This window comes from Podarcis bocagei (genome assembly GCF_964188305.1).
Source record: "Podarcis bocagei genome assembly, chromosome: 6".
NCBI lineage: Eukaryota > Metazoa > Chordata > Lepidosauria > Squamata > Lacertidae > Podarcis > Podarcis bocagei.
Window position 1 is genome coordinate 99,350,419 of NC_138130.1, and position 24,623 is coordinate 99,375,041.

Consider the following 24,623-nt stretch of genomic DNA (forward strand, 5'->3'; position numbering starts at 1 on the left):
GCCATATGCCCAACTCACAGGCTTAACATATAGAATAAGAGAAGAAGAGCACTGTATGTTTAAAGAAGATTGGAAACCGTTTATTGAGTACATGGGAAATAATTGTGTACGGCTGAAAACGCTGGCAGCATTAAGGTAAATTCAACAGTGTGAACAAGTTTTGATGGATGCAATGATGGAATACTGAATGGTATGGTTTTTGTAAAATATGCAGGGATTTGTGATATGTAAAATGAACCATGGAAATACAGTGGTACCTCGCGTTACAGACGCTTCAGGTTACAGATGCTTCAGGTTACAGACTCCGCTAACCCAGTAACAGTACTGTTAAATAGTGGGTAGACATAGTGTACTCAGAGATGCTGGAGCTGCTCATTAATGATCACTCATGTCGAAGCAATGATTCTTCAACATCAACTTCGTTGGACTGGTCATGTTGTACGGATGCCTGATGATCGTCTTCCAAAGCAACTACAGTGGTACCTTGGGTTACAGATGCTTCAGGTTACAGACTCCGCTAACCCAGAAATAGTGCCTCAGGTTAAGAACTTTGCTTCAGGATGAGAACAGAAATCGTGTGGTGGCAGCGGGAGGCCCCATTAGCTAAAGTGGTACCTCAGGTTAAGAACAGTTTCAGGTTAAGAACAGACCTCCGGAACGAATTAAGTTCTTAACCAGAGGTACCACTGTAGAAGAAGGGAAGTCACTGATATCTTAAGGATGTAAAAATTTGCGTTTTAAATTGAAAAACAGAAAATTTCACAAAAATTATATACAAAAAAAGAGAGAATGGCTAGAATATGACTCTAGACTGAATCCAAATTAAGCATATAAACATGAAAAAAGATTATTGGTATTAGTATTTGCTACATGAATTTAGCTCACAGCTAACAAGCCCCACATTTCACCCTTTCTCTCCACAGTAGGCTTGTAGGGTGGTACCTCAGGTTACATACACTTCAGGTTACAGACTCCACTAACCCAGAAATAGTGCTTCAGGTTAAGAACTTTGCTTCAGGATGAGAACAGAAATCGTGCTCCGGTGGTGTGGCAGCAGCGGGAGGCCCCATTAGCTAAAGTAGTGCTTCAGGTTAAGAACAGACCTCCGGAACGAATTAAGTACTTAATGCAAGGTACCACTGTATTTCTTTATGCCATAAGGAAGTGTCGGGAGGGAGATTCCAATCATTTATTTGTTAATTTGCTCAGCCCCGGCTGCAAATATTGCCGTTCCGATCTGCAGAAAAGCAGAGACTGCCTGGAGGCTCCCCATTCCCTCCTCCTAGTCAAACACATGTCAACAAAGATGGAAACTCACAGTGTACACAAGAGGGACAGGTTCTCTGTGTGCCCTCTTCCCTCCCACGCTGTAAAACACAGGACAGTCCACCGCACTGAGTCACTGCATTCTTCCACTTGTTCATGGGAAATGTTATCTTTTTTAAGAGCACACCCAGAGCTCAGGGTGTTTCCAGATCAATAAGAACGGCACTGAACAAACTCACGGTGCCCTGTTTCCAAACAGAGCAAAGCACACATATACACACAGAAGCTAATAGCCAAAGCCTCTCGGTTGCTAAAAACATGTCGTAATTCGTAGTGATGGGAGAAAGATAAACTTCATCAGATAAGTCTCAGGAAAGACTGAGGGAAAGCTGAAAAATTCTCCCCCAACTTCTAAAGTAGCGCTTTTGGTTAGTTTGGTTTTTGAGCAGAGTTTGGGAAACAATGGCTAACTTCCACCAACAGACTCGCTAGATTAAAGTTACCAGATATTGTTCAATGAATCCGGGGACACTGTACCAGGTGAACGGGGTATAAATGATAAATTATTATTATTATTATTATTATTATTATTATTATTATTATTATTATTATTATTATTTTCAACTTCAATGGATTTTGTATGGGGACTAATTTGGAAATCCGGGGACTGTCTGGTAACCTAAGGCTAGATGCAAAACAGAGGTTTGTTGCAATGTTTTGAGGGACTCACAATTGCAGTTCCCACACATGCCGGAGCAAATTGGTGTGCCCAGAGAAAAAGACCGAGAAGTTTCAGCCCGGCAGAAACTCCCAAAAAATAAACTTGACACACAGAGGATAGATAAAGTGGAAAGAGCAACGTTTTTCAGCGCGGGTGTCGCTGAGGGTTAAACCACAGAGCCTAGGACTTGCCGATCAGAAGGTCGGCAGTTCGAATCCCCGCAACGGGGTGAGCTCCCGTTGCTCGGTCCCTGCTCCTGCCAACCTAGCAGTTCGAAAGCACGTCAAAGTGCAAGTAGATAAATAGGTACCGCTCCAGCGGGAAGGTAAACGGCGTTTCCGTGCGCTGCTCTGGTTCACCAGAAGCAGCTTAGTCATGCTGGCCACATGACTCGGAAGCTGTACGCCGGCTCCCTCGGCCAGTAAAGCGAGATGAGCGCCGCAACTCCAGAGTCGTCTGCGACTGGACCTAATGGTCAGGGGTCCCTTTACCTTGTAACAGAAGAACTCGTGGACATCCAAGGAAGCTAAAGGTTGGAAGATTTCAAAGAAGGCTGATCGCTGAAGAATTGATGCTTTTGAATTATGGTGCTGGAGGAGACTCTTGAGAGTCCCATGCACTGCAAGATCAAACCAATCCATTCTGAAGGAAATCAGCCCTGAGTGCTCACTGGAAGGACAGATCCTGAAGCTGAGGCTCCAAAACTTTGGCCACCTCACGAGAAGAGAAGACTCCCTGGAAAAGACCCTGATGTTGGGAAAGATGGAGGGCACGAGGAGAAGGGGACGACAGAGGATGAGATGGTTGGACAGTGTTCTCGAAGCTACCAACATGAGCTTGACCAAACTGCGGGAGGCAGTGGAAGACAGGAGTGCCTGGCGTGCTCTGGTCCAGGGGGTCACGAAGAGTCGGACACAACTAAACGGCTAAACAACAACAACAACAAAAGCAAGTACTTCTTTCTGCAGTGTGTATTTAAACTACGGAACTTGCTTCCATGAGAGACAGTGGTGGCTTGATGGCGGCGCTCTGCCTCCATGGTCAGTCATGCTTTTGGGTACCAGTTTCTGGAAGCCACAGGGGCACAGAATGCTCTTGTCATGCTTTCAGACTTCCCAGAGGAATCATCAATCCCTCTGAGGAGAGGATGCTGAACTAGATGGGCCATGGGCCTGATCCACCAGCCTCTTCTTGCATGTCGAGACCCCGAAGCCACCCCCTCGTTGAGAGTTAACACACACAAGGAAACGGGTATTAGGTTAATGGTTTGGGGCAAATTTGGCCACAACTTTATTGATTACAGAATGTGAGCGGTATTGGCTTAGGCATTGAATGGACCCGACTATATCTGACTCCTGCCCGATGCGCAGGAAGTCCGGTAAGGGTAAACCACCGGAAGGGGGAGCCCTGTCAATGCAGACCAACTCGAGCTCCCCCTGCTTTTCCCGTCGGGGTCAGGTCATGGCCCTAGCCCCCGAACGGGGCTTTGGACAAGATCAGCACCCCCGGATTCCTTTAACGGAATTCCCTTAAGCTTGGAGGGGCAGGTGATGGCCACACCTCCCCTCCCCCACACAAGGTCAAACAATGCCTAACCGCAATCCTAACAAGGCTGTGACGATTGCTACGAGGTAGGCGAAAACCAAATTTTGTTGTTGTTTAGTCGTGTCCAACTCTTCGTGACCCCATGGATCAGAGCACGCCAGGCACTCCTGTCTTCCACTGCCTCCCGCAGTTTGGTCAAACTCATGCTGGTGGCTTCAAGAACACTGTCCAACCATCTCGTCCTCTGTCGCCCCCTTCTCCTTGTGCCCTCCATCTTTCCCAACATCAGGGTCTTTTCCAGGGAGTCTTCTCTTCTCATGAGGTGGCCAAAAGTGCCAATTTGCCGACTGGAAAAATTCCTACCAGGCCCCTTAACGGCGACCAACCAAGGTCCATAGCAAGCCCAGTGCCTAAAACCTGCAAATTAGGGAGGGATGGAGGGTGATTGAGGAAGCGAGCCAAAGAGGAAGCTCTCCAGCTCGCACCTCTGATTAAATGGTCCTGGCCATGCCCCCCCGCCAGCGGATTGGCTGGCCGGGCTCTGACATGCCCAGGATCCCCCAGGCAACGGGGGACTAAGTCCCCTGCCCCCGGAGGGGAGTGGGTGGCCACGCGGTCTACCGCAACTCCTCCCCACAGGGAAGTGGAGCGGATTTATGTTCTGAATTAGACCTCATGCTTGAGATCTGTGCCCTGGAGCTAGGAGAGGAGACTGAGACACGATCACCATCTTCAAATATCTCCAGGGTTGCCATATGGAAAATGGAGCAAGCTTGTTTTATCCTGCTCTAGAGTCTATGACTTGATCCGATGGGTTCAAGTTATAAGGAAGAAGAAGATCCCGCCTCAACTTTCTGACAGCGAGAGGAACAGACTCCCTCAGGAAGTGGTGGACTCTCCTTCCTTGGAGGTTTCCAAGCAGAGGTTGGGTGGCCATCTGTCCTGGATGCTTGACCTGAGATTCCAGCATTGCAGGGGGTTGGACTAGATGACCACTGGGGTCCCTTCCAACTCTAAGATTCTAGGATCAAGACAGAGAACTTTCACAATGTAAAGTGGGAAGGGCTGGCTGGAGCTGGTGGAAATCATAGTCCAAAACACCTTGAGGACACCATATTGGCAAGGGCTGGCACGGACTTTCCCTCACCCAGCAAGAACGAAACTTGAAAAGGAGCAAGTACAGTTGTACCTTGGTTCTCAAATGCCTTAGTACTCGCATGTTTTGGCTCCCGAACGCTGCAAACCCGGAAGTATGCTTCCCTGTTTGAGAACATTTTCCATAAGCCAAACATCCGACGCGGCTTCCGCTTGACTGGAGGAAGTTCCTACAGCCAATCGGAAGCCGTGCCTTGGTTTTCGAACCGTTTCGGAAGACGAATGGACTCCCAGAACGGATTAAGTTCGAGAACCAAGTGTTACAGAAATTACTGGGGGGGGCATGTCTTTAAGGTTGTTAAATGTTACAAATATTATGCATAAATGTATCCTTTCGACTTGGCAGCTTAGGGACTTTACCTAGCTTTAACAATCATCCTTTGCCAGTTTCCTCCATGTATACACACCGCCTACCCCAGGAAGTGCCCAGAGGTGACAATTGCTGAGCTGATTATTGGCAGAGGAAAGCCTAATCCCACCCCCAGACTTGCCAAGGGGCCAGACATGCAAAGGAAGTTCTCTTGTACTTTGGGTGGTGGGACTTCAGAGGTCTTTGCTTATGCTCACCTTATTATACCTGGGTCTTGCCCTGACATGTCTGCTTATGCTAATCTTGTACCAAGGACTTGTCTGGACATATTTGCCAAGGTTAAACTGGTGTAACCCCTGTCTACCCCCCCTTTTGTGACACGTCAGTGATGTATCAATGATGCTGTACGAACTATATTCTGGGATATGGTGGGAAACTTAAAAAGTCCTTGTCACCCCATCCTCGGGGTTCAAAATTCCTCTTTGTACCTGTTGCACATTAAACTTTGGTCTACAGCTATTTGCTCCGGTTGGTGGCTGGACTCCTTCCTTTATTCTGCAGGGACCCATGGGCTCTGCCCAACGAACTGGGTGACTGAGCAGCCTTGCACCAAGATTTTTCCATAACACAAGGTACCACTGTACAAAATCAGCAACCCCATGGGCTGGTGCAGGACTCCCCAGCCTATATCAGATCCCCAGATAGCATGAAAAAACACACGTTTTCAAGAAGGGAGAGGATTTCGTGCCCCATCCAAACTGGATTGTTGCGGCTGGGCCAGTGATGCAGGAAAGCTAGGCTGATTCTCAGCATCCTCACCCTCATCTGACTTTTCCCTCTTTTAAACAATGGCTGTCTAGGCTTCTAAAATTGGCACCGATTCCACAGGACAGAAGTGCCGTGTTCATATTTTCTGCATAACTGGTCGAAATTGCCCGCTGAACCTCTCCATGCCACCCCCAGCCGCTGAATCGCTGTGCTGGGAACAAGCTCGCCTGGGGATTTAAGCCTGTTACATTTCTGCGTTTAGCCATAAAAAGAAAAACAGCAAACCATCATTTACTGGTCCTGTGAAAGTATCACTAGCCAGCTCAGGAGCTAAGCCTGCCACACCCAAGAGGTGATGTTTTCGGAGAGTAGCTACGTGAGAAAATTGTTTGGCAAAGGTGTCGGGCGTCCCAGAGGTGTTTGCTCTTCTGAATGGTTCAATAATGTATTGACATTGGACAATTCTCTTTTCTTTTTACATCCTGGCCAAAGGTAGTATGTTCACTTTAAAGGAACTTTCTGCCATAGAGGTCAGTCACTTTGGCTGCGGAGGAACAAGCCACAACCTGGGAACACTGGGGTAACTCTTGTAAATACAAGGGTACACTTTAATTAACCTCATGGTTGTCTAGACTTCCTGATGAGCTATACCCAGTATTAGAAATTCAACTTCGTTGGACTGGGTCATGGTCGTTCGGATGTCTGATTATCGTCTTCTAAAGCAACTACAGTGGTACCTCAGGTTAAGTGCTTAATTTGTTCTGGAGGTCTGTTCTTAACCTGAAACTGTTCTTAACCTGAAGCACCACTTTAGCTAATGGGGCCGCCTGCTGCTGCGCTGCCGCCACGCAATTTCTTTTCTCATCCTGAAGCAAAGTTCTTAACCCGAGGTACTATTTCTGGGTAAGTGGAGTGTGTAACCTGAAGTGTATGTATCCTGAAGCGTCTGTAACCCGAGGTACCACTGTACTCAAAGAAACTTAAAAATAGAAAGTGTGATCCTGGTGGTCAACAAAAGAGATTTAAAGACTCTCTCAAGGCAAATCTTTAAAAATGTAGGAGGAACACTGACAACTGGGAAACACTGGCCTGCGACCTCTCCAGTTGGTGTCATGGGCTTTGAAGACACTCAAACTCAGGACACAAGGGAGAAACGTGCTAAGAGGAAGGCACGCTTGGCAAACCCTCACCGTGATCAAACTCCTGCCTGGAAACCTGTGTCCCCACTGTGGAAGGACGTGTGGATCCAGAACTGGCCTCCACAGTCACTTACGGACTCACTGTTAAAACCGTGTTTATGGAAGACAATCTTACTCAGCTACGAGGAATTGCCAAATAAGAAGAAGACAAGCTAAACAGCTCCTTAAGGCAGGGTTACAGTCGCCAAAACAGTATGCATAGTTGCCATTTTGGGACCAGACGGCTCAAAAGTCGTATTTTTCAATAAGGCTTTTTGGTTCCTGAAATTCGTTCTGATTGTTCAGATAAAATATCAAGGATAGAAGGCTACAGGGTGTGTTTTTAATGTGTGAAAACAGACAAGATCCAAGGATTCCCAGGCATGCACCTCCAGATGGTGGAGACATCAGGTACCACTTAATCGCAAGTGGCCGATAAAAAGGTAAAGGGACCCCTGACCATTAAGTCCAGTTGTGACCGACTCTGGGGTTGCGGCGCTCATCTCGCTTTATTGGCCGAGGGAGCCGGCGTTTGTCCGCAGACAGCTTCTGGGTCATGTGGCCAGCAGGACTAAGCCGCTTCTGGCGAACCAGAGCAGCGCACAGAAACGCCGTTTACCTTCCCGCCGGAGCAGTACCTATTTATTTACTTGCACTCTGACGTGCTTTCAAACTGCTAGGTTGGCAGGAGCTGGGACAGAGCAACAGGAGCTCATTCCGTTGTGGGGATTCAAACCGCCGACCTTCTGATCAGCAAGTCCTAGGCTCTGTGGTTTAACCCACAGCGCCACCCGCGTCCCAAGTGGCCGATAGCCAGGTGCAAAATGTGCCTTGCAAATTTCAAATGCTGGCTATACCTGTTGGTGCATACTACTTTTCTCTATTATTATTATTTTTAGATATATAGTGAAGAGTTGTTGCTGCTTAAATGAATCTGATTTTTAAAACACCAGTTAATTATATTAAGTGCCCATCTACAACACACACACAGGTTCATATTTGTCCATACTGTGGGGTTATTTTAGAGTACCCACACAGGATCTCTTCCAACTGACTCAAGAAGCCTTCTCTCTAGTTAAGGCTCCCTTCCTGCATAAAAGATTGAACTACTGGGGACGGGTGGGGGAGAATATCTGTCTTGAAGTCAAGCGTTTTTAAAAAACAGCACTATGGGTCACATTCTGTATTTTATTATTGTGGAAGGAGATGAATATTTATGACTCTGGCAACTGCAAAGCACAGACATTTATTTCCAACCTTGCAAGAGCACAGTAATTGCCAGCCCTTGCTTCTAGAAAGTTCTTGCCATCTAAAGCAGGGATGGGCAAACTAAGGCCCGGGGGTCGGATTCTCGCCCAATCGCCTTCTAAATCCGTCCTGCGGACGGTCCGGGAATCAGCGTGTTTTTACATGTGTAGAATGTGTCCTTTTATTTAAAATGCATCTCTGGGATATTTGTGGGGCCTGCCTGGTGTTTTTACAAGAGTAATCATAATAATAATTTATACCCCGCCCATCTGGCTGAGTTTCCCCAGCCACTCTGGGCAGCTCCCAATCGAGTGTTAAAAACAATACAGAAGAATTGTCCTTTTATTTAAAATGAGTCTCTGGGTTATTTGTGGGGCCTGCCTGGTGTTGTTACATGAGTAGGATGTGTGCTTTTATTTAAAATGCATCTCTGGGTTATTTGTGGGGCATAGGAATTTGTTGTTTCCCCCAAAAAATATAGTCCTGTCCCTCACAAGGTCTGAGGGACGGTAGACCGGCCCATGGCTGAAAAAGGTTGCTGACCCCTGATCTAAAGCTACTCTGCTTTGTGCAAGGGGTCCCAGGAGGTCACTGGTGTGGCACCCATGGGTGCCAGCATTTCCAGCAACCGCATAGTGCCCATGAAATGTCTCAGGAAGTTATCACCTCAAGAATCACAGGACTGTGGAGTTGGAAGGGACCCCTGCGGCCATCTAGTCTAGCCCCCTGCAATGCAGGCATCCCAGCTAGATCACGAATGACAGGTGGCAATGTGACCTCTGCGTTTAAAAACCTCCAAGGGAGGGACAGTTTGCGATCAGAGATTCTTAGAAGACTGGAGTAAATACAGTGGTGCCTCGCAAGACGAATGCCTCACAAGATGGAAAACTCGCTAGACGAAAGAGTTTTCCGTTTTGGAGGTGCTTCGCAAAACGAATTTCCTATGGGCTTGCTTCGCAAGACGACAATGCCTTCCGAGTTCCTGCTGGTTTTTTTTCCCCTCCCCCCTTTTTCTAAGCCGCTAAGCCGCTTATCAGCGGATCCGATCAGCAGATAAGCCCCTAAAAGCCGCTAATAGCGCTAATCCGCTAATCCGTCAATGGACTTGCTTCGCAAGACAAAAAAACCGCTAGACGAAGAGAATCACAAAACGGATTCTTTTCGTCTTGCGAGGCACCACTGTATATGAACTACCGTATTTTTCGCCCTATAAGACGCACTTTTCCCCCTCCAAAAATGAAGGGGAAATGTGGGTGCGTCTTATGGGGCGAATGCAGGCTTTCGCTGAAGCCTGGAGAGCGAGAGCGGTAGGTGCGCACCGACCCCTCTCACTCTCCAGGCTTCGCGGACCTCTCGGCAAGCAGCGGGAACGCTCCCGCTGCTTGGGGAGAGTTGCCGGCATCCCGAAGCCTGCACGCGCTGATCTCAGCGCGTCCAGGCTTCGCGGATCTCTCCTCAAGCAGCGGGAACGCTCCCGCTGCTTGGGGAGAGTTGCCGGCATCTCGAAGCCTGCGCGCGCTGATCTCAGCGCGTCCAGGCTTCGCGGATCTCTCCTCAAGCAGCGGGAACGCTCCCGCTGCTTGGGGAGAGTTGCCGGCATCCCGAAGCCTGCGCGCGCTGATCTCAGCGCGTCCAGGCTTCGCGGATCTCTCCTCAAGCAGCGGGAACGCTCCCGCTGCTTGGGGAGAGTTGCAGGCATCCCGAAGCCTGCGCGCGCTGATCTCAGCGCGTCCAGGCTTCGCGGATCTCTCCTCAAGCAGCGGGAGCCACCGCTGGGCTCCCACAGCTTGCAGAGAGCTGCCTGTTTGGGGGCTGGGGTCGGGGGAAGCTCGGGCTGCCCCAGCCCCGCGCCTGGGGGGAAATAATTTTTTTCCCTTTATTTCCCCCCCAATAAACTAGGTGCGTCTTATGGGACGGTGCGTCCTATAGGGCGAAAAATACGGTATCTGAAAAGTAATTGTGATGAACAGATTATGCTAGTAGGACTGCTAGACGTTTTGTAAGGTGGATTATTTGAAATACTGCAAGAAAGACTATGAAGAGAATTATTAGTTCAGGATAATTAAATGTAATATAGAAATTAAGAAATGCTGAATAAGTGATAAAGAACAGAAAATCATCAGAGGTATTGACGGAAGTCTAAAATATTGTATAAGAAGAGAAGATACGTTGTATGACTGTTGGAACTGATATGTTAAAAAATCAATAAATATATATATAAAAGGTAAAGGGACCCCTGACCATTAGGTCCAATCGTGACCGACTCTGGGGTTGCGGCGCTCATCTCGCTTTATTGACCAAGGGAGCCGGCGTAGAGCTTCCGGGTCATTTGGCAGCATGACTAAGCCGCTTCTGGCGAACCAGAGCAGCGCACGGAAACGCTGTTTACCTTCCCGCTGGAGCGGTACCTATTTATCTACTTGCACTTTGTGCTTTTGAACTGCTAGGTTGGCAGGAGCAGGGACTGAGCAACGGGAGCTCACCCCGTCACAGGGATTCAAACCGGAACGGATCCTGTTCACATCCAGAGGTACCACTGTAATTAACAACATTTCCATTTCCACTGTGTGTCTCTTTCCTTCTCGCATACTGGGACAAGGGAGCTGTTGTAAGAGCAAGCTGCAGTCAAGCAATGCAGTTGGGATCATGGAATCGTAGGATTGTAGAATCTAGTAAAGGCATCCCCAAACTCAGCCCTCCAGCTGTTTGGGGACTACAATTCCCATCATGCCTGACCCCTGGTCCTGTTAGCTAGGGATGATAGGAGTTGTAGTCCTAAAACAGCTGGAGGGTTGAGTTTGATCTAGCCCAAGCCCTGACAAATAGACATTCCATTAGGGCGATTGCAACCTAGATTTCAGGTGCTTTTTGCTACCTAGCTTATATATCTGAGTTTGTAACACTGTCTACAAGGGGGTGCAGCCTTGGGAGCTGGGGATTGGTTCCCCACTCTGCTCTAGGGGTTATACAATGAGGTCTCCCCTCCTCACTTCCTGCCTGATCCCTTTAACCAAAGATGCTACTGGAGACTGGAGTCTCTCTGTTATCGAAACAATTTGGGCTGAATAATATTTTGCCCACTGCAGACTTTCTCCCTTTTTGGTTTCCACACTGGTCCTTTCCTCCCGAAAAAAAAACCAGACGAGGAAACCTTTTATGAACTGAAAGTTGTTACCCTCTGACTGCTGACCACGAAGGCTCCTTGCAATTACTCTGCGGTGATCAGGGTGGATAAAAATCAATGGTTAAAAAAAAAATAATCAGATTTTTATTTATTTAAATCGGATTTTTTAAAAATTAAATGCTTTTGGAGAGAAAATCTTTCTAAAGATAGTTTTCTATTTAAGTTACATTATAGTCCAAAGGCTATTCATCAGGAAATAAGGATTTGCTTTAAGTTTTTTATGTGTGCTAAAACTCAGTCTAAGTTTTGTGTTTTTTTTAAAATTGTTTAACCACATCAGTTAACAAACATGGATACATATGCTATAATGTTATTGTTTCAGTTAAATAAATTGTTTAAATTGCTATTAAGGAATTGATTGTTTTTCTCCTTCCAGCAGTTGTCCAAACATAAACAGTTAACTTCTTAAACCTCACAACAATTTCATAATTATCTGTCCCTATGCATTTCTAACAGTATAATCAAATCAGTAATTTTTGATATAACTGTAAAAGCTACTCTGAAAAGTTATTATTCCAAAAATGAAACCTTCATCTGGCTGTAAATATTCAGATTACACTAGCAAGAATGAGTCTTTCTGTAAAAAGAAATTATTTAAATCAAGTCTTACTGATTTAAATCGATTTTATTTAAATCAAATCCACCCTGGCGGCGAGGAATGCACTCTGCCAGTGCTCAGAGGCACTTTCATCTTTTATAACTTCATGTCCTCCAGCAATAAAATTGCATGTCAGGGCTGACCCACAGACACACCCATCAGCCAACATACTGAATATTCCTCAACTGGGGTGGGGGTGCGGGTGGGGCATCAGATCAGAAGCGAAGTGAAACCCATTTAATTTGCAATGGATTTTGCGCATGTTTCCTCCCTTGATACCGTATTTTTTGCTCCATAACACTCACTTTTTCCCTCCTAGAAAGTAAGGGGAAATGTCTGTGCGTGTTATGGAGCGAATGCCTACGGGTGGCGGGGGGATCTGCTGCAGTCGTGAGCAGAGGATCCATGGTTTCCCTTCCTTCCCTCCTCCATGGCTTGCTTTGCTCACTTTGAAACAGCAAAGTGGGAGAAGAGCTGCTTAGGGGGGAGAATAGAGGGACAGAGAGCCTGGTTCCAATGCACGGATCCACATGGATCCTCAGGATTTTTGCACTGGGTCACCCCAGATTCACCATCAGATCACATAGCATGTCCATGGCTACAGCTTGCACAAAAAAAGCACACACCCACTATTGCCTGGGGCTGCAGTGGTGCAAAAACATGGATACAAAGCATGGATCCACATGGATCCTCAGGATTTTTGCATTGGGCTACCCCAAACTCACCGTCAGATCACATGTCTGTGGCCACAGCATGAACCACAAAAATCATACATCCACTGTTTCGTTTAGAATATTTTTTTTCTTGTTTTCCTCCTCTAAAAACTATGTGCATGTTATGGTCGGGTGCGTGTTATAGAGCGAAAAATACGGTACATCATCAAGCAATAACTTGCATGTGCCAATGTGGCCAGAGACCCCGTCTTAAAAGCATCCCGTCTGCATTTAATGGGAAGATTGGAGAATGCCAAGCTAGCAGAATAGAGAGCGTGGCTCAGGGCTGCATACACACCTTATATTTAAAGCATATGACTCCCCCACCCCCCCGGGCCCAGGAATCTTGGGAACTGTAGCTTGCACCCGCACAGCGCTACAGTTCCCAGCACCCTCAAGGCACGACTGTTCCCAGCATTTTCTGGGGGGAAGCCATGAAAGGCAAATGTGTTTGAAACCTTATATTTAAAGCATATGATTCCCCCCCTCGGCCCAAGAATCTTGGGAGCTGTAGTTTGCACCCGCACAGCGCTACAGTTCCCAGCACCCTCAAGGAACGACTGTTCCCAGCATTTTCTGGGGTGAAGCCATGAAAGGCAAATGTGTTTCAAACCTTATATTTAAAGCATATGACTCCCCCCCCCCCCGGCCCAAGAATCTTGGGAACTGTAGTTTGCACCCACACAGCGCTACAGTTCCCAGCACCCTCAAGGCATGACTGTTCCCAGCATTTTCTGGGGGGAAGCCATGAAAGGCAAATGTGTTTCAAACCTTATATTTAAAGCATATGACTCCCCCCCCGGCCCAAGAATCTTGGGAACTGTAGTTTGCACCCACACAGCGCTACAGTTCCCAGCACCCTCAAGGCACGACTGTTCCCAGCATTTTCTGGGGGGAAGCCATGAAAGGCAAATGTGTTTCAAAACTGCTTTCAATGTATCCAGAGCGCACACAAGCCAGGAATGCAGATTGCCTGCTTGCCTCCGAAAGAAAAAAAAAAATTCTGGATCGTCTCAAGTCATGTGAAAGGACAGGAAGTGGTTTGGTGAGTTTTCAGAGGAAAAACCCCGAGGAAAGCTTTGAGATGGGCAAAAGAGAATGAAAGCAGAGTTGATAATGCTTGGAACAGAGAAACTGCAAAACCCCTGTTAAGTAGGATAAGGTAAAGGTAAAGGGACCCCTGACCATTAGGTCCTGTCATGGCCGACTCTGGGGTTGCGGCGCTCATCTCACTTTATTGGCCAAGGGAGCCGGCGTACAGCTTCCGGGTCATGTGGCCCCCATGACTAAGCCACTTCTGGAGAACCAGAGCAGCGCACGGAAACGCCGTTTACCTTCCCGCTGGAGCGGTACCTATTTATCTGCTTGCACTTGGTGTGCTTTCGAACTGCTAGGTTGGCAGGAGCAGGGACCGAGCAACGGGAGCTCACCCCGTCGCGGGGATTCGAACCGCCGACCTTCTGATTGGCAAGTCCTAGACTCTGTGGTTTAACCCACAGCGCCACCTGCGTAGGATGCCATATATGAGGATGCTTAATTTCTTGAGAGTCACACCCTTTGCTCAGGAGGAGATTCTTCCACAAGCCAGACATCATCTAGTCCAGTGTTTCCCAACCACTGTTCCGCGGCACACTAGTGTGCCGCGAGATGTTGCCTGGTGTGCCGCGAGATGTTGCCTGGAGGGAGGCGGGCGAGTCGGGCGGGCGAGAGGCGGGGCGGCGGCGGCGAGGAGAGGCCGCCCAGCGCGGGGCTCTCGCCGTCTGCCTGGCTGGCTGCCTGCGAGCTCGGCGGGCAGCGCCTCCGTCCGCAGCGCCCGCCTCGCGGCTCTCATTCCCTGCCCCTGCCAAAGCTCACCCAGCCAAGCCGCGCTCTCCTTCCTGCCTCGCTTTGCTGCCTCCCCCCCACCCACCCCCAAAGCTTGGAGGTTCCCCGGCAAGGGGGAGGGAAAAAAATTGAAACTTACACTTTCGTGCGTCCCTCCCGGCGTGACGCTGCGCGCTGACGTCACGGGGCTGTAATGGTGGTGTGCCTCGAGATTTTTTTCATCAAACAAGTGTGCCTTTGCCCAAAAAAGGTTGGGAAACACTGATCTAGTCTAAAATCACCAGTTAGGGGTGGAGGGGGAGGGAATAACTCTATATATGCCTTTTATTATTTAGGAGAGAACCCTGCTTTTGTTTTTTTAACTCCCAGGGCTCTCTTTTGAGACACAATCCCTCTATCACAAGGACTAGAAACTCGACTTCCAGGACCTGCACAGAGTACAGTAGGAAACACTGGGATAGATATAAGATACCGTATTTTTCGCTCTATAAGACGCACCAGACCACAAGACGCACCTAGTTTTTGGAGGAGGAAAACAAGAAAAAAAAATATTCTGAATCCCAGAAGCCAGAACAACAAGAGGGATCGCTGTGCAGTGAAAGCAGAAATCCCTCTTGCTGTTCTGGCTTCTGGGATAGCTGCGCAGCCTGCATTCGCTCCATAAGACGCACACACATTTCCCCTTACTTTTTAGGAGGGAAAAAGTGAGTCTTATAGAGCAAAAAATACGGTATATGTTCAAAAATACAGTAAAGGTTCTCTATCTATGCTGGCATTTGATTGACGTTGGAGAGAAATAGAATTGAGAAACAAGATGAAGGGTGCTATTTGATATACGAATGTAGTAGATAAAATGCAAAGAAATATATAACAATAAGAGTACATTCATCTGTAAAAAAAGGATTCTACAACGTGATTGACAGGAAGTTTGTAGTGTTGGTATATATATGATCTGGGAATAGTTTTGTGTTTTTCTTTATAGATATATAAATTTTGTATATAAACTTTGTATACATGTTGGAAGTTATGCTATAAATAAGATATGCGATGTAATAAGAGAATGTATACAGATGTAAAATAAGATGGTTAATAAACTGTTTTTTTTAAAAAAAGGAAACACTGGTCTGTGGATTAAATGCATGGGAGGTATTTATTAAATAGGGAGGGCTGTGACTTAATGCTGCGGGCATTGATTCAATCTTTTCTGTTGCCTTGCAGTTATTTTACTATCAAACACACTCTTTAGAGACACATATGCCCTGTAGCTTCTAACAAAAGTAGGCTCATAATCGCCTAAGACAACAATTCGGTTCACATATCCATATGCTGCTTCCTGCCCCCTCCCAACAAAAAAAACACCCCAATTTTACTTTGCATGGAGATGCAAGGGGGTTGCGCTTAGATGACCACTGGTGTCCCTTCCAACTCTACAATTCTAAGACAAGCAAACAAGCTAGACCTTTTCTGACTTTCTTTTTCCTTTCTCCTCCTGTGAAGAGGCTGCACCCTAATGTTGTGTTTTAATCTTGTTTTCAAATTGTATTTTAATCAACTTGTTTTGATTATTGGTTGTTAGCCGCCCTGAGCCCGGTCTTGGCTGGGGAGAGCGGGGTATAAATAAAATTTATTTGTATTTTTATTATTTTTATTATTAGCAGAAACAGCTTCCAGGATAGGAGTTTATCATTTAGGATACGTCTTCATCCGGAAAAGCACCATGGTAGCTACTCTGTATAAAAGGTGATTTTTAAAAATGCTTTTGAACGAAAGGAACGTGATGTTGATTGGGGGACAGAGGACAGTGGCAGGTGAGTTCGCCTCTCAACCTGAACACCTGGAGACAATTGTTACATAACGCGCCTCATCCAAACGATACAGGACTTTTTCTGCCCAGGAGGAAGCAAAATCTACCCCCTGGAAACTCACTGCAATTCAGGGAAGCACAGAGCGTGTCGAAGACCTCAGAGTTTTGAGGGGAAAGCGATCTAAAACGAAGCATGTTCCCAAAATCGCAGGTGTGTTTGTGTGGTTTTTGCGCGTGCACAAACGAACAGCAGTGCGAAGAGATCGCAGGATCCCAGTTGCAAGCCTTCTGCTCTTCCTCCTGCAAGGAGAGCTTGCTCGAGAGTAAAGCCCCACTGGAGCCAGCAGAACTTCCTTCCAGGTAGATGGATTCCTCTTACCGATTGCTGACCGCCTTCCTCTTAATCAATCAATCAATCAATCACCAAGCAAACATGCACCAATATCCTAGTCACAAGACTTTAAAGCAAAAAGGGAAGGATGTTTTGTTTTCTGTGGGCAAGGAAGTCTCTCCATCCTCTCCTCTCATCAGCCCAACATCTGCATCCTCCCCGCTTTCCAAAGAACAGAAAACGAAAGGCGAATGCGTCTCCGCAAACCCCGCGCTTTTCCCATTCGCTTTGTCTGCGTGTGCGCGCATACACACATGCAAGATGCGTGCAGATGCAGGAGATTTTCTGCGGGTCCAGAGGGGGAAGAGAGAGCAGCTTTCTCTCCCTCCCTCGAGTCCCATGGCATTGACACGGGAGAGTGGGGGGCTGCTGCAAAGCTCACACACACCGCATGCACAAGAGGGAAACCGGATTCACTCCGGATCCACCCTACCCTGCCCGCTTTGCCTTACCTTCCTCCCAGGAAAGGCAGCTTCTGCAGAATCTGGTCTCTTTTCTCCTGAGCTCCCCTCTCTCCAGGACTTTGCTTGCACGGGGCGGGGCTTCGGGAGGCAATGGGCGGGGCATGGGGAGGGGGAGGGGTTGCAGTCCGCGCATGCGCCTGGCGCGCGGCAGCGGCGGTGCGTGGGAGGGTTTCCATTCACAGAATTCGTTCATTCAGTCCTTTGCTTGGAGAAAGTAACTCCGTGAGGTTTTTAACTTAGGCACGTGCAAGAGCGGGTCGCCCAGGGACTCTTAAGGGTACGCTCCTTCCTCGGGCTGCTTTTACTCGCGAGTAAGCCCTGCTTAGATCCCGAGGATGTCACGTAGCAATATTGCCACCTTCCACAGAATGGATTGCATTGAATTCTTCCGCGGAATTTATGAATTGCATAAAGAACTTTCGTTTGCCTTTCCCGATTGAATGCCCTGGCTCCCACCAGTGGAATCGTAGGATTGTAGAGTTAAAGCCAGGCATAGGCAAACTTGGCCCTCCAGATGTTTTGGGACTACAACTCCCATCATCCCTCCCTGGTCAGCAGACAAGTAATTTGGTGAATGCGGATCAGCTGATCTCTTTAGCTGAGCTGCACAGATCAGACATGGCAGGGCTGTGTGTTTGTTCACATGTAAGCGTGTGCATAGGTGAATGTGGCCCTCTCAAGCATTTTAAAAAAGGGTTAACTAACCCTGATTTAGGGATGTCATTGAATGGACCCTGAAGAAGTTGTATTCTTTCACCTGGTCCTGTTAGCTAGGGATGATGGGAGTTGTAGTCCCAAAACATCCGGAGGGCCGAGTTTGCCTATGCCTGGTTAAAGCTATGGTTTTCCCAGTAGTGATGTACAGAAGTGAGAGCTGGACCATAAAGAAGGCTGGTCGCCGAAGAACTGATGCTTTTTAATTATGGTGCTGGAGGAGACTCTTGAGAGTCCCATGGACTGCAAGAAGATCAAACCAATCCATTCTGAAGGAAATCAGAGTGCTCACTGGAAGGACAGATCCTGAAGCTGAGGCTCCAAGACTTTGGCCACCTCATGAGAAGAGAAGACTCCCTGGAAAAGACCCTGATGTTGGGAAAGATGGAGGGCACAAGGAGAAGGGGACGACAGAGGACGAGATGGTTGGACAGTGGTTTCGAAGCTACCAGCATGAGTTTGACCAAACTGTGGGAGGCAGTGGAAGACAGGAGTGCCTGGCGTGCTCTGGTCCATGGGGTCACGAAGAGTCGGACACGACTAAACGACAATGTTCAGCACGAGTCAGAGTCAGGCCACCATCCCTTCACTGTGCTTTGCTGCAGAGGTTTCTCCACCCATACCAGTTACTTTAAAAAGAAAAGAAAAGAAAGCAAAACCAGCAACACTGTACCATGGATTTTGTTGCATTCATCTATTAGAAATACGCCCTGTGTAAACACACAAACTCCATTTGCAATGATGACATCCTTTATTATTGTGCAGCTTGATGTTATCTTTGTATGGCTTGACCACAGAATGCTGTTATGTTGCTGCTACATGCAATAAAAGAAATTTAAAAATAGATGGAAGAAGATGACGCAACAGTTTCGGCTGAGATATATCCAGCAACTCTTACGGTCCAGTCAGTGATTGTGGAACGGGATAAGACCACAGAAGTCAGATCACGAGCACTGCATGTTTGGTGCATTTTCTTTCTTTTCTAATTTTTATTAACATATAAAACACATACATACACATTTACACAATAGTAAAGGTAAAGGGACCCCTGACCGTTAGGTCCAGTCGTGGCCGACTCTGGGGTTGTGGCGCTCATCTCGCTTTATTGGCCGAGGGAGCCGGTGTACAGCTTCCGGGTCATGTGGCCAGCATGACTAAGCCGCTTCTGGCGAAGCAGAGCAGTGCACAGAAACGCCGTTTACCTTCCCACCGGAGCGGTACCTATTTATCTACTTGCACTTTGACGTGTTTCGAACTGCTAGGTTGGCAGTAGCAGGGACCGAGCAACGGGAGCTCACCCCGTCGCAGGGATTCGAACCGCCGACCTTCTGATCGGCAAGTCCGAGGCTTTGTGGTTTAACCCACAGCGCCACCCACGTCCCACCATTTACACAATACACATACACAAAAAACTACCTTATTTTCATAACATAAAGCATACCTACATTACTCTATATAATACCTACCTATACTGTACATATCAACATAACTACACACCTACCCCACATGGACATGTTTTGTGCATTTTCATTTATGTGCATGGGCCTGAGGTTGCAGTCATAGCGTGTTGGGGTTGCAAAGGGATCTTGGAGGTCCTCTAGCCTGACCCCCATCCTCAATGCCAAATCTTAAATTCAGGATGCAATTACAGCATCCCTGGTGCCGATACAAATTGCCCCCTCCCTGGTCAGCTGACAAGTAATTTGGTGACTGGGGATCAGCTGATCTCTTTAGCTGATCTGCACAGATCAGTCATGGCAGGGCTGTGTGTTTGTTCACATGTGTGTGAATAGGCTGAGGGTGAATGTGGCCCTCTCAAGCTTTTAAAAAAAGGGTTAACCAACCCTGATTTAGGGATGTTATTGAAGGGATCCTGAAGAAATTGTATTCTTTCACTTCCTTGACAGTACACCAGCACAATGCCATGATTTGCTGTTTCTTAAAACCTGAGCAATTGGGATGGGTTTGGAGAACATTAAATGTTTCAGGATTTAAGAGTGTAATTTTGGCCGCGATCCACAAACCACTTAAGCCAGAGTATCTCTGCTTCGCCGACTTTGGCAGTGAGAAACTAGCTGAGGTAGAACTTCAGTCTACATATATCTCTCCTGCGGTTTGCAAATTGGCATTTTCAAACGCTGCGGGAACACCTGATTCAAGGCAGCCTGAAAAATAGGTTGCTATAAAGAAGGAGGACGACAGATTTTGAAAGAACTCATCAGGACGATTGAGGAACCTGGAAAGCTGCCTTCTGCAGAGTCAGCTCCATCGAGCTCAGTACTGTCTGCACAAACTGGCAGTCGCTCTTCAGGATGAGTCCCACTATGAGAACAGGATCTTGGACTAGATGGGCTATTGGCCTGATCCTGCTGAACTCGTCTCATGTTCTTCTCCCCCAGGCAGTCTCGGGTTAACAGTATGAGTGTGCGTCTTTAGTTTGCAGTACACCAGGAAGTCAGTTTGCATTTTTTCCAGTTGCATTCAACCAAATGAGCATTAGCTTACTATCACTTCCTGAAGCAAACGGCCAGGTTTAAATATAGATCTACAGTGGTACCTCGGGTTACATACGCTTCAGGTTACAGACTCTGCTAACCCAGAAATAGTACCTTGGGTTAAGAACTTTGCTTCAGGATAAGAACAGAAATCGTGCTCTGGCGGCGCGGCAGCAGCAGGAGGCCCCATTAGCTAAAGTGGTGCTTCAGGTTAAGAACAGTTTCAGGTTAAGAACAGTTTCAGGTTAAGTACGGACCTCCGGAACGAATTAAGTACTTAACCCGAGGTACCACTGTATAGCAGAGGTCAGCAAACTTTTTCAGCAAGGGGCTGGTCCACTGTCCCTCAGACCTTGTGGGGGGGGGGCGGACTATATTTTGAAAAAAATTATATGAATCAATTCCTATGCCCCACAAATAACCCAGAGCTGCATTTTAAATAAAAGGACACATTCTGCTCATGTAAAAACATGCTGATTCCCAGACTGTCCGCGGGTTGGATTTAGAAGGCAATTGGGCTGGATCCGGCCCCCGGGCCATAGTTTGCCTACCCATGATCTATAGCTTTTTGGAGAGCTTCTTCCCCTCTGCTTGTAACTACAGCCCAACACATACACAACAGAACACAACACAACAACAGGTCAAAGAATAATAGAATTGTAGAGTTGGAAGGGACCCCAGGGTCATCTAGTCCAACCCCGGCATCCATGACAGATGGCCATCCAAACTCTGCTTTAAAACTTCCAAGGAAGGAGAGTCTACCACCTCTCAAGGGAGTCTGCTCCACTGTCAAACAGCTCTTACTGTCAGAAAGTTCTTCTTGGTGTTAAGCCGGAATCTCCTTCCTTGTAACTTGAAGTCATGGGTTCGAGTCCCGCCCTCCGAAGCAGGAGAAAACAAGCTTGTTCCCTCTTCCGTGTGACAGCCCTTGACGATATCTGGTGGCTATCCCATCTCCTCTCAGTCTCCCCTTTTCCAGGCTCAACACACTCAGCTCCCTAAACCATAGAATCATAGAATCATAGAGTTGGAAGAGACCACAAGGGCCATCGAGTCCAACCCCCTGCCAAGCAGGAAACACCATCAGAGCACTCCTGACATATGGTTGTCAAGCCTCTGCTTAAAGACCTCCAAAGTAGGAGACTCCACCACACTCTTTGGCAGCAAATTCCACTGTCAAACAGCTCTTACTGTCAGGAAGTTCTTCCTCATGTTTAGGTAGAATCTTCTTTCTTGTAGTTTGGATCCATTGCTCCGTGTCCGCTTCTCTGGAGCAGCAGAAAACAACCTTTCTCCCTCCTCTATGTGACATCCTTTTATATCTTTGAACATGGCTATCATATCACCCCTTAACCTCCTCTTCTCCAGGCTAAACACGCCCAGCTCCCTTAGCCGTTCCTCATAAGGCATCGTTTCCAGGCCTTTGACCATTTTGGTTGCCCTCCTCTGGACACGTTCCAGTTTGTCAGTGTCCTTCTTGAATTGTGGTGCCCAGAACTGGACACAGTACTCCGTTATTTATTATAATTATTCATTAAATTTATATACCGCCCTAGACCCGTGGGTCACAGGGCGGTTCACGAGCCCAAACCACAATATGAAAACACAAAATACATAATCAAAATATAAACAGAACCAGCTGAATAACACCCCCAACACATGAAAACAGTTTAAAACAATTTAAACAAACACAATTAAAAGCACTTTAAAAGAATGTGGATAGTACTGTCTGCTGGGCAGCAGCAGCCCTTTTGGAGTCTGTCCGGCCCAACCCTGGTTCCTTGTAAAGCTTCGTTCCCAGATCATCTTGGTTCCCCTCTGCACATGTCCCAGCTTGTCCATATCATAATTATTTTGTGGCGCCCAGAACTGGTCGATACAATAATCTTTATTGTCATTGTCCGATTTGTTGTCCATGGAGTTTTCTTGGCAGGGATACTGGAGTGGCTTGCCGGTTCCTGCTCCAGGTGGAACACGTTTGGTCAAAACTCTCCACTATGACCTGTCCATCTGGGGTGGCTCTGCACGGCATAGCTCATAGCTTCTCTGAGTTATTCAAGCCCCTTTGCCACGGCAAGGCAGTGACAACAAAACTGAAAATCTACATCAGACATTCAGAAACCAACAAGCCTGCTATCCCAGCTATCTCAGCCTGGTTAGCCCCTTAAAAACTCTGATACCCCATAATTAAATACAATATACTCCCATAGAGACTACCTTAAAGGTAAAGGTAAAGGGACCCCTGACCATTAGGTCCAGTCGTGACCGACTCTGGGGTTGTGGCACTCATCTTGCTTTACTGGCCGAGGGAGCCGGTGTACAGCTTCCGGGTCATGTGGCCAGCATGACTAAGCTGCTTCTGGCAAACCAGAGCAGCACACGGAAACGCCGTTTACCTTCCCGCCAGAGCGGTACCTATTTATCTACTTGCACTTTGACGTGCTTTCGAACTGCTAGGTTGGCAGGAGCAGGGACCAAGCAACGGGAGCTCACCCTGTCGCGGGGATTCGAACCACCGACTTTCTGATCGGCAAGTCCTAGGCTCTGTGGTTTAATCCACAGCGCCACCCGCCTTACACTGCGTTTAAAACCAAAATCGCATTTGGGTAGAAACTGTTTCTCAGGCGGCTAGTCCTGGCCTTTATAACCCTGTACCTTCTTCCAGAAGGCAGAAGCTGAAAGAGATCATTTCCGGGGTGCGCACTATCCTGCGCTATCTCTGCAGCTTTCTTATGGCACCTGGAAGCATAGATTTGATCCAAGGTGGGAAGAGTGGACCCAATTATTCTCTCCGCAGTATTTACAACCCGGAACAGCATTGTTTTTTCCCTGACACAGGACACAGGACTCCAGGTGGGGTCACCCTCTGCCAAGCTGGCCTCTTCCCTGGTGTTTCTAGATTAAAACTCCCATCAGCGGAGCTAGCTGGGGCTGATGGGTTTTAAAAGTCAGCACTGACACTTTGAAACGTACTGGGAGACAAAGTGGATTTGTGTGTGTGTGTGTGTGTGTGTGTGTGTGCGCGCGCGCGCATTTTGATTCATAACTGGGAGCTGAACTTTTGCTATGCCTGTGTGGTTCATTATCTGTCTGAAGTGCCATTCAGATGTCCTTGGGCTGAGGTTGTGGCTTCTAACACAACACAACACAACACACAACAAAACACACAACACAGAGAGGAAAATTAAGGCAGGAGCCGCTGTGTGTTTGTGGGCTCGCAGCAAAGCCATTCTGTTATGTACTGAGTTGAACAGGATCCAAAAGGCGGCAATCTGATTGGTCCTAGAACAATAGGATTCAGAATGCAGCAGTCTGATTGGTCCTAGAACAATAGGATTCAGAATGCAGCAGTCTGATTGGTCCACAGGAACCACCCAATCCAGCTCCAGGTGGAAGTGAATCCGCAACCTGATTGGCCTACAGGTGAATCCCGGAATTAGCCAATCACGTGGGGCTCATTGTGTAAATAATGTATATAAAGCAGACATTCTGGGGGAACTTCCATTCCTCCTCACCACTATGAGCTGAATAAAGAGCATGAAATCCACTCTCGACTCCTAGTATATTTCACATTCCTTTTCCAGTTTCCCTACCCTCTCCGCTATAATAGTAGGGAATCTGATAATAATACTTTCCTTCTTTGTTTGAGTAAGGTTCACCTAAAAGGGGAGATCCCAGCCAAGGGGGAAACTGGAGGGGAAGCAAGAAGTAAAGGTTAATATTCAACCTGTTTCAGGCCTCAAAGGGAGTTTCAGACTGGTTGGGTATTAAACTTTCTCCTACCCCTTTGTTAAAGGCTGACAATTGACCAGAAAAAAGAGACAATCTGACCTGTACATTTAAGAACACCTTGATCTGGAGAAATCAACAAGGGAAGTATTTGCAGGGAAATGAAAGAAGCAGCCGCTGCCTGATTAAAATGAGGAAACAAAGCTGCTGTTAAAGGCAGAGGAGCAGGATCTGGTAAATAAGTTAGCAACCTCGTGAATAACTCTTTGGAAGCGCTGGATAGCAGGGGCTTGTGCTACCTTTTCAACCCCAGCAGTGCCCATGTTTACTCAGGTGTGTTATTATTGTTAAGGAAAAATTCTGGGGTGAGAGACTATTCAACAGCCCAGCTCATCGGGGTGGAAGTCCCCTGCGGGTCCATGCGGTCAGTAAAAGAAGGAAGTTCCAGCCAAGTATTTCGGAGCAAAACAACAGTCAGGAGACCGTGATCTTTCTTGTTGCTCAACAGTAAGAACC

The 24,623-nt window shown here is 47.4% G+C and overlaps 1 protein-coding gene across 1 annotated transcript in view; it reads right to left on the reverse strand.

Moving 5' to 3' along the window:
* Positions 1-17,261, reverse strand: part of CAPN5 (calpain 5) — a 94,302-nt gene extending 77,041 nt beyond the window's left edge. Inside the window, exon 1 of the mRNA XM_081197375.1 lies at positions 17,158-17,261. The gene's annotated coding sequence lies outside the window, so the exon portion shown is untranslated. The remainder of the gene's footprint in view (positions 1-17,157) is intronic.
* Positions 17,262-24,623: the final 7,362 nt, after the last annotated feature.